The sequence below is a fragment of the Rhagoletis pomonella genome, unplaced genomic scaffold, assembly GCF_013731165.1.
Source record: "Rhagoletis pomonella isolate Grant_MI unplaced genomic scaffold, Rhpom_1.0 Rhpom_scaffold_00013, whole genome shotgun sequence".
Taxonomy (NCBI): Eukaryota; Metazoa; Arthropoda; class Insecta; order Diptera; family Tephritidae; genus Rhagoletis; species Rhagoletis pomonella.
Window position 1 is genome coordinate 4,732,661 of NW_023458567.1, and position 10,471 is coordinate 4,743,131.

General features: G+C 32.8%; 1 protein-coding gene across 1 annotated transcript in view; it reads left to right on the top strand.

The window, feature by feature from the left end:
* The window catches only part of LOC118748550, a 102,797-nt gene that overhangs the window by 88,053 nt on the left and 4,273 nt on the right, over window positions 1-10,471 (top strand). The gene's annotated exons all lie outside the window — the stretch shown is intronic.

The following is a 10,471-nucleotide window of genomic DNA, read 5'->3' on the forward strand; positions in this document are numbered from 1 at the left end:
ATTTTTTGGTAGAAACGAAATCACCATTAAAGGCAAACAAATTTAATATTGAAAGCCCTGAGAAGGGATGAAAAGGACATTTTTTTTAACTTGTAGTCTTTGAAATATTTCTTGATTTGATATTAGCTATAAATTCAATTTACAAAATTAAATTTGAATTTTGATAAAATTTTATTTTTTATTTACAAAGCTTTAAAATTAATTAACAATTTATAAAAATTTTTAATTCTTTATAGAAGAAAAACTTTATTAACTATTTATTTTTTAGACTTTAATTATTCTTAATTTTTCAAACAATTATGGAAAAAATAAGTCATTCAACATTATGTTCAAAAAAATGTATACATAGCTATGTCAAACAATTTTAACAAAAAATTTTTTTGTGAATATTTAAAAAAACAATGTTCTCTTGTTTTTAATACGGTATAAAAAATCAACGATGAAAAGCCAATCCTTTTTGTTTTTGTTCTTAACATGTGTTTTGCAGATATCGCTAATTAAATTTAAATTAAATTAACTTCAATTAAAAAAAAAAAATCGAAGGTTTTATTTTTTCGCAAAATAAAAAGCATAATATTACTTAACGGTAAAGTATGTGTGGTCTCACAGACCAGCATCAATAGTTATGTGTGTTTATCTAAGCATAAAGGGTTAAAAATACTAAACAAATTTTGCGTTTTACACTTTTAATTTGAGGATAATTTATTCTTCACAGTTTCTAAGTTTTTCACAGCAGTGAAATTTGTTGAAATATGTTTTCCAATCATTCTTTTATTAATTTTGGCTAATTTTAAAACTAACTTTTATAAGCTATTTAACTTTATTTTATTTTAAATTTTTTGTATAATTTTGATTTTTTGTTTGTCTTTCTGATTTCTTTGTTTGTTTTTCCTTATTATTCTTTATATCTTAATTTTTTTAAATACAGTTTTTCATCTTAATTTTTCGCTTGTTATTTAATTTTTATTTAATTTTTTTTAATTGCTTTTATTCATAACTCTGTTTTCATGTTTTTAAATTCTTTTTTCTCAATTCAAAATAGCTTCTGTCAACATCAAACAAATTTTATGAATTTACGGTCTTTAAAAATCTGTTAAATAAAATTTAAAGCCGCCGATACAAAGGCTACAAAGTGCTTTCCTTGAACTAGTTCCCTACTCTTTGCACAAAATATTAAATTTTTTCTATGCCCTTTCCCACTTGCTTTGCCAAGAATTCGACCGTAAAAATTTCTATTTGGTACAAAAATCACTACAATTATAAGCAACAAGAAAAAACACGTGCCCTTAAACGCTTAAGCAAACACTTTTTAAAACTTTTCGAACGCAACACAAACAACAACCAAATAGTTTTCGGCAATACCAACGCGAATGCCAAAATTTCCAGCAAGTTTTCGTCGGGGTAAATCTCATAATCAAATTAACCGCAAAATTTCATATAAAAACTTTTGCACGCCACACGCATAGCAGCGACCCAGCAGTAGTAGTCAAAAAGGCCAATAGGGAGAGAGAGAAAAGGAACGAGGGACAAAAACAACTATTAAGCGTGGTTATGCGCGCACAAATATGAAAACAAAAATTAGAATAAACATTTATCGCACAAAATTTTTCACATTATTTTATTTTCAAATTTGCTTTGAGAACTTTTGTTTAGCCTTTTCTGAGAGCTTTGGGAAAATTTGTACTTTGCCAAACCAGCCAGCGTAAAAGCAGAAGAAGAAGCTGTTTGCGGTCTACACCGCTAATTAAAGTGGAACAACAATGGCGGAAAAAAGCGCAGCGGTAGCGGCGGACAAAGAGCCGAAAAACTTTGCAAGTAGCGCGAAAGCAGATAAAGCGTTGAATGTAGTTTGGGGGGTAAAATCTGGCGGGAGAATGGATTGAAAAGTTTGCTGGGCGGCAGGCGGAATTTCATGTCAATGAAATTAAAGGCCTAAGCAATAGACAAGAAAGCGTGCTCAGCGGGTGATTATGTTGCAGCGAAATGAGCAAAAAAATATCTGCACTATGCGGCAGCAGAATTAGTTCGAGAACGCAAAGAAGTGCAAGGAAAACGGCTTGCAAGTACTTATGGAATTTACAACTTGCTGCCTATTTCTTCCAGCGCGCGCGTATTTGCCACCCCGGCACGATACTCAAACGTTACTTCACACTCTCCACAGCCATGCAGCTGTGCTTAGTGCTTTTATTTCTAGTTTCGCCTTTGTTCCATTTTTTTTTCTTTTTATTTCTTTTATTCTGCGCGTTGTTCATTCTCATGTTTGGTTACTCCTTCGCCGTTGTTGCTCAGAAAGTTTGCTATGTAAAGATGCCAAAAGCACAGGCGGCTGGCCGCAAGCATATGAGCCAAACGGCCGACCAACAAAAGGCAAGGCAAGCCAGCTGCAGGCGGTCGGTTAGACAATCGCAAGCAGTGCCTGGAAAAGAAGAAAACAGCATGATAAATTTGTAGTAGGTATGCACGATGATAATGCACAAGAAAGCAGGAAGAATAGCTGAGAGGTGAATAGTTAGCAGTGCAGTGCATTGTCTTGAGAAAATCTTTGCAAAGCTGTAACTTGAATAATGAAACGCTGACCCAAATTAATGTGGCTATTGAGACGTGTATAAAAGGGGTTAATGACTGCATGGCTGAATTGGTAGGAGCGAAATTGAAAGGGACGAAAGGCAGGATTAGAAAATTTATAAAAGAAAATTTTCTTCTACTTCAGGGAAGTTTAGCTCAGTTCTTAATAGAAAAAATATATAAAATAAAGCAAGTCCAACGGCACCTGGTTTTTCTCGCATCTGTCACAACTCTGTCGATTTAATGAATCTTGTTCGTAAACCATTTTATAATTTATTTTATCAAAGGATTTATAACTGGGTTTTCAGGGTCTATACAAAATATCACTACCAGCGGATTCTTCCCCATTCGAGTTTTCATTTGTCGACCATTTGACCTTTTTTTTTTGGGCAAAAGATATAGGGCTTTTACGCGACTTACCTTAAAGCTTGAACAAACGGCATGCGTTGATCCGGATTAACTCGGACTTAATTCGGATCAACTGCAGTTAATTCCCGAGTCGATCCGGATCAACGCTGCCGTCTGTTTATGCTTTTAGCCTTCTACAGCTTCAGTCAGCTTGCTAGGGAGTATCGCTTTAGAGTGCAGTTACCTTGCAATGGAACTAAATATGTATATGTATTTTAACCAAGGGGCGCATTTAAGACTATTTTGTTGATAAGATCTGAGAATTTTACACGATTTACGTAAGCTTTCTTACAGCTTTCATCTTTTAGCCAGGAAGTACCATTTCACAGCGTGCTTTTGAATTAACTACAACCGAAGCCCAACTTAACGGCTTTTTGCCAAAAAGTTGCGGGAGCTTTCACAACATTTGCAAGCTTTCATGGCTTGACCACTTGATATAGACGCTTGCTAAGTTTTGAAAAGCTCTCACAAAAAGGGTTCCATCCAGCCAATAACGTCTCAGAAAAATTATAAAAGTTTCTTAAGCTTTTTTTGTATAAAACAAGTGAGAGCTTTCCCAATTTTATGAAAGCATGTTATAACTTTCATGTAAGCTTTTTTTTCAAAAAGTCATTTGGTGACTTTGTTGAATTAAGGACTCGACCTCTCCATTAATAAAATGCTGTCAAGTTGTTGCTTAAAAGTAGTAAAAGCTTTCACGCAGTGGCTCCCATTTCAGCTCTATAAAAAATGTAGCTGCATGGTTTTTCTTAACAACGACTCAGCCTTTCATTAAGTAAAGAACTCGTAAAGCTTTTTTGCCTAATAAAAGTGGAAGCTGGCGAGCTTTTGTCAGTAGTGAAATCATTTTCCCCTCGGGAATCGCTAAAGTGCTTTATCGAAAATTTATTCATTCCCATAGAGTTCATCAAATAAATTGAAATATTTCTCTTCCTACTTTCCTACGAACGTTTGTCACAATGGTGTCAACAAAAACTAATCAATCGCAATATATTTAGCGCAACACAAGTAATACATCAACGCGGACAAAGTTTCAAGCTCACTTCAATATGCGGTGAAAGCAACCACCTCCATTGCCACTCCCCTGCCAATACAAGAAGAGCGCTCAATATGCAAATGGGAACAATCAAAATGCAAAAAATGAAGGCACAGCTCGCACACAATGGACATGAAAATGCAAATGGAAAAATTGAAGAAAAAATGAATAAAAAAAAACAGAAAATCTGTAAAAAATGAGAAACAACTACAAAAGTTGCAGCGACATAAAAGCGTCTATTTGAATGCAAAACAATGCAGCGTGAGAGGTGAGATGGCGACAAAAACAATAACAAAACAAGGGGTATGCAAATATGGGGCAAACAAGTGCAGGTGTCATGTCAGCAGTGCGAAAAAAATAACAAAAAAAAAAGAAGCGAAAAAGGATGAGATAAGAAAAAATGGCGGCAAAGCCATGGCGTGCCTTGCCGTGCGAAATATTTGACACGCATACATGCATGATATTTTTGCCGTTACTAACCCAAGGCGCACTACGGCTGGCAACCGCCTCAGCTTCGGGCCTGCTCGCGCTCGCTCCACGCGGCTCTAAGCGGGTCACAGGTGATTGATTTGATGGCTTTGGGCCACACTTGTTGGCGCATTTTTTTTATGCCTGCTACGCTTCAATGGCAACGGCCGACTGCACGGCAACTGTTGCGGTGATGTTGCAACGTTGCATTGAGAGCAAGAAAAAATTTGCTGTGTGCACTTTTTTCGGTAGACATGGATAGTTTTCGTGTTTTTTACAGTTTTTTTTTTTACTTTTCTCCACGCTTTTCGAAAACATTTGTTTAACAGCTACGCGCTTATCCTCAAGCAGCAAAAGTAAAAGCGCTTAGCAATGCATTATTTTAGTTGAATTTGCAAATGGGAGGAAAAGTGGTAGCATAAAGAGGACTAGATAACAAAAGGTAGCACAAAAAAATTGCATTAAAATGCAGCAGCTGCCTCTGAAAGCTGCTACTAAAATACTATTCATGTACTTTGTCACTTGGCTGCACATTCACTTTCAGCGCAGCAAAGCTCAGCGCCACTCACTCAGCTCGACTAAATTCTTCTTCTGCTTCTATTCTTTTCGCTGCTTGTGCATTCCGCTCAGCTTTGCACTCGCTTACACTGTCACACATATAACTCACAGTTGACATTTCGATAAAATCTGTCAGCTGTGCATTTGAAATGTACCAAGCGTAGTGGCATTTTAGGCGTAAGCATTTACAAATTTTCAATTCCTTTTTGTGAAATTTGAGCGTGTGTGTGTGGAAGTGCATGGATGCATTCTTATTTTTTCTTTTCTTTAAGCAAATTGAAGTGTCACTCAGCGGATTTTATTTTAAGTTTAGCATAAAAGAAATAATGTGGCAAAGCGAGTGGATTTGTTTGAAATTTTCTGAATTTTTTGTATGTATTTTGTTTATTTGCAGAGAATTATACAAATTTAAAATTTTGCTCGAATTTTGCAATTTTTTTTATTTTTAATTTCGTTTTAAATTTTGTGAACCATTTAAAACCTTTTCTCAAAACTAAATTTTTATTTTTTTGAATTGGTTTCGTGGTTTCTTTACAATTTTTACAATTATGTTTTCCCAGCAGAGAAAAAATAGTATATATAGTATGACAAAAACTTATGTCCTGGGAAACATTAAAACTTAAAGAAGCTCAAATAAAACATTTCAGTAAATAGTACGAACTTGTAAAAGTTAAAAATTATATTTTCCTGAGCAGAGTTCAGTAAAAAAATGTCCTCTGTTAAAAAAAATATAATGGAAAATAATAAGAAAAACCTGCGAAATTCTTATTGGTTTAAGAAATCAAAAATTTTTAATAACTTAAAATAAAAATTTATGCTTAAAAAACTAAATAACGACTACAAGAAAACTTGTGAAAAAGTTAAACTGCAGATTTCACCAGCAATTTAAGTGAAAATTGATTTTCTCTTCTGTCAGTTCTCATGTTAAATTTCAAAAAAAAAATAAATAAATAAATCATTTCCCACTTGAATTGCTGTCGAGAATTCGAAAGAAAATGTTGCTAAAAATAATAAAATTTGTATGGAGATTTAAGATTTTTTATGTACATAGTTACAGTAAATAAATAAATTTAAATTTACGCAGTAAAACTATGTTCATTGAAAAAATCATTGAAAATCTAAAAAAATATTGCTTGGCTTTTTTGTTTGATAAAAAATAAAATAATTCCGGTGTAAAAACAAATCGTCAAAATTACTAACAATAAATTATCTTAACAAAAACTCGTTACAACCAAAATTCTTGAAATTTTTGTCTGAAAAAAAACATTTTTAAAATAAAAATTTCATATGCTAACAAAAAACTTATTTTTTAAAAAATATGTATGTATTTCTTTGAAAGACCGAACAATCGAGTCATTTATTGTTCTGTGTAAAAGACTAAATTAGGAAAAATGTTTTGTTTCGTTAAAGAAATTTAAAAAAAAAACAAAAAAACATGAATGTTTTTCTCTACATTTGTTTGTTTGAAAAACTTCATAAAAAGTATGACACAGTTCGTGAAAAATCTTTTTTTATACAAATAAAAAAAATTAAAAAAAAATAAAAATTAAAAAGTAAAAACAAATAAAATAAAATAGAAATATAAAAATTTTTAAATACTCAGATTTTTTAGTAAAAAATAGTTTTTTAAACCAAATCAGTTGAAACCGCATATGTATGTACATATATATTTTTTTATCGTTCAGTACGCCGCAGGCAAACAGGAGGAAATTCACTGACAGACAACAAATGCACTCAATTCACAACGCATATTCTCTCAATAACGTCACTCAATCAGTTGTGGGAATGCGTTGAAAACTGGGCTGTCAAAATAAATTGCAACACTGTGCTGATAGGCGAGGTTAACTAACGGTTGATAAATGTACTAAAATAGACGATTGTAACTACACACATACATATATGTATGTATGTATATATTTTTATTTTTTTATTATTTTATTCAGTGGAAAAATCAATTCTGCAAAAAAATACGGTTTTAGTCAATGTTTCGCTCCTCCCCTCTTTTACAGGGTTGTCAGCACTTTGCTTGCTTTCACATTCGCGGAAATTCAATTTCGTTTACCATTGAATATATGTAAATACCGTTAAGCAACAAATCAAATATGGGCTTGTGACTCTACTATTTTATTTGTATTTGTATAAAAGTGCGCTGTTGACATTTTGAGTGTCGATGGCATTTACGGTTCGCCGAATTTGAAGTTGTGATTTTACAGTTCATTTTCAGAGAGTATGCGGGAGATTTAGTACGCTGAATTTAAAAAAAAAAAAATCAAATGAACTCTTTTATTTTAAGGATCGCTTTTTTTAAAGCACGAATGCTGGTTTGGTCGAGCTGGCGCCGACGATTTGTGTGTGTGTGTGTATGTGTGGGACTAAGTAAAAAGTTTAGTGCGAATTCGCAATGTGATTGATGTCAGTCTATGACATTTGCGGTACTTGGCAGTGCAATCTAAAAAAGTAATAGTATGTACGCATATGAGTAATTTTTATAAGCATATCAGCATGCGTTGGTCAATCAGCATACTAGCTTTGGCGTGCTAGCTCATCAATCAATGCCATGTTGGAGTTCTTCGTTGTTTTTTTTTTAGTTTTTTAATTAAAATTTGTTTCAATGAAGTGTACCCATTATGCGCGCTAAATAAATGCAAAAGTGCACAGAAAAAATTTCATAACAAAATCAATAATGCCGCCGTACAAATATCGATAAGTTTTTTATGAGGATACCCATAGTGATATCGATATCAATGCGGGTAAAAAAAAAATTACTATGACAGTATCATAGATATGTATGTACATTAGGGCGGGTCGAAAAACACGAAATAACTTACGAAAATTGTATAGGTATTTAATCTTTTATGCTTGGAAAGAAATCCTGGTGCTATCCGACAATTTCTTCATTCTGCAGAATGAGCCTGAAAATTTGAAAATAAGAGTGGGAATGTCAATTTTTCAAATTTGTACAACGACTTTTGTACACCGAATCCGGAACTTGTTTCCTATCATAACATCATGTCGCAGATAATCAGGATTTCTTTTCATGAATAAGGGATTAAAATAGCACCCGTAGCACCCTATACAATTTTCGTATCAAACATTTTGTGTTTTTCGACCCGTCCTAATGTGCATGCGTAGATTGATAACAATGTGGGAAAAATCAGCATCAATAAAATCGATAAATCTATAGAAAATAATATCAGTAGAAACATACATATATCGATAACAACATGGGGAAAATATCAATAGCAATATTTAATAAATATCGATAAAAATATTGCAAAAATATCGATACAATGCCAATCGATATTTTAGGGACAGCAAATATGACGATATTAAATATTTTGAAGAAAAAATTTAAATTTTCTTATCAAATAATTTCAAAAATTAAAAAAAAAAATATCACAAAAACCCCGAAAAATTATAAATGGTAGGTAAGATATTTGAACAATTTTAATTTAATGTTCGTATTAAAAGCAAAATCATAAAAAATTTAATTTGAAAAGTGGCATCTCTACAAACAATTTTATTTGGATACATGTTTAAAAAAATCATAATAAACTTCAATTAAGAAGTCACAACCTTATTCAAGACTTTTTCTGGATTAAACTATTTCAGAATATAAACAAAATTACTAAAAATTTTAAAACGGCGAATCAGTTCATACATTTTTTGAATTTAAATTTTTAATTTAATTTTTTAATTTTATTGTTAATTTTTGCCTTTAAACCTATTTATAAAAAATAATTTTTCACTTAAATTGCTTTCTTGAAACCGGCAGTAAGATTAGGAAAACATTAAAATGTAATTATGAAAAATTTTAAGTATCTAAAATATTGAAATAAAAAGAGATTATGAATTTGTAAAATTGGAAAAAAATTAAGTAATAGTAAATTAAAAAATAGAAATTTCAACAATATACAATATATAACAAAACGTAAACAACAAAAAGGTTAAAAAAAAAAATCAAAATTCTAAATAAAAATACAATTTGCCTAACGAATAAGGCTTTTTTAATACATTTTCGTATTTACCAATTTTCGAGGCAAATTACCCTCAGGCTTACAGGCAGCATGCCTCTCCTTGTACGCAATTATCTCTCTACCCCAGCAATCAATAAATTTAATATGAAAATCGCTTTTTGCAAGCAATTTGAATTATGATTTTTGCCGGTCAAATAGCCATTAACAACCAGCCATCCCCAAGGTCCAATTCACCTAGCTAACTAGCGAGCAAGTGAGTGAGCTCACACCCTCGCAGCCCACACTCAGAAGCAAATTTCTATTTAAGCGAACGGCCAAAGGCTTTAGTCTCCACTTAAGTGAAATGGAAATAATGCTTAAGTGTATTGGTGAGTAGTGTACCGTTACTAAGTGGAAAGATTACAAAAATAAATAGTAACAAATTCGAGTACTGAGTAACAAACAGTACAAGTAAACAATAAAAATGTAGCATAAATTGTAGAAGAAAAAAAAAACAAAAAAACAAATGAGCGCCAACTAAGTCGAGATACAACGATAAAGGACGGCAAATGCCTGAGGGAAATCGAGGAAATGTATTTTCTATATTCTATAAATACATATTTACACACATACCTACATACATATATTTATAGGTATGAATTGAATAGTCGAAACATGTGGGAGTATGCTAACAGATCACTTACCAACAGGGATGCACTCACCGTGTGTGGGCGAGATGCAATTGTGCTCCAGAGAGTGGGGGTAGAACCCGAACATCACCTCTGTTTTACTTGCAAACAATGTAGGATGAAATACTTAATTTGTTACACATATAGTATATGTAGTATGCTGCTGCAATACTTCCGCAATCAATTCCCTACCAAACAGCGCGCTGCAAAGCTAGTGAAACAGTGAGGAGTTTAGAGTGAGTAGAGTGAGTAGAGTGAGTGAAAAAGTAGTCGCTGAGTGGGTGAGTGCGCAGAGGCGGGTTGTGATGTACATACTACATACATACATACATACATAGCGACTCAATCAATCAACAAATAGTTAAATGCATTTCATATTCACACTTCTACGCACAAGCGAGTGGGGCGAGGTTGAAGAAAGGCAGCGGATAAGTAGTTACTCGTAGTTGCGTTACAGATATCTATCTGCTTACACAAAGATGCTATGTAGTAGAGAGGAACAAAAGCTGTTTGAGTGAGCAGTGAATGGAAAATGAAACAGATTTGAGCAGCAGGGGAGATAGAGGAAGATTGTTTCGTATTGACTGGAGGGATTTTATTCGCATGAATGATAAATAATTGCATAAAGTAAGTGTCTTGAGAAGCTAAAGGCAGCTTAATTAAACCGAAGCAAAGGCTTTTGTGCGTTTGCGTCTACTGAAATGGAAATTTAAAAAATAATGATGTCGAATGCTATTGGATGGGAAATTAAAGGCAATTTTTCATATACAAATAATCGATATTAGCAATAA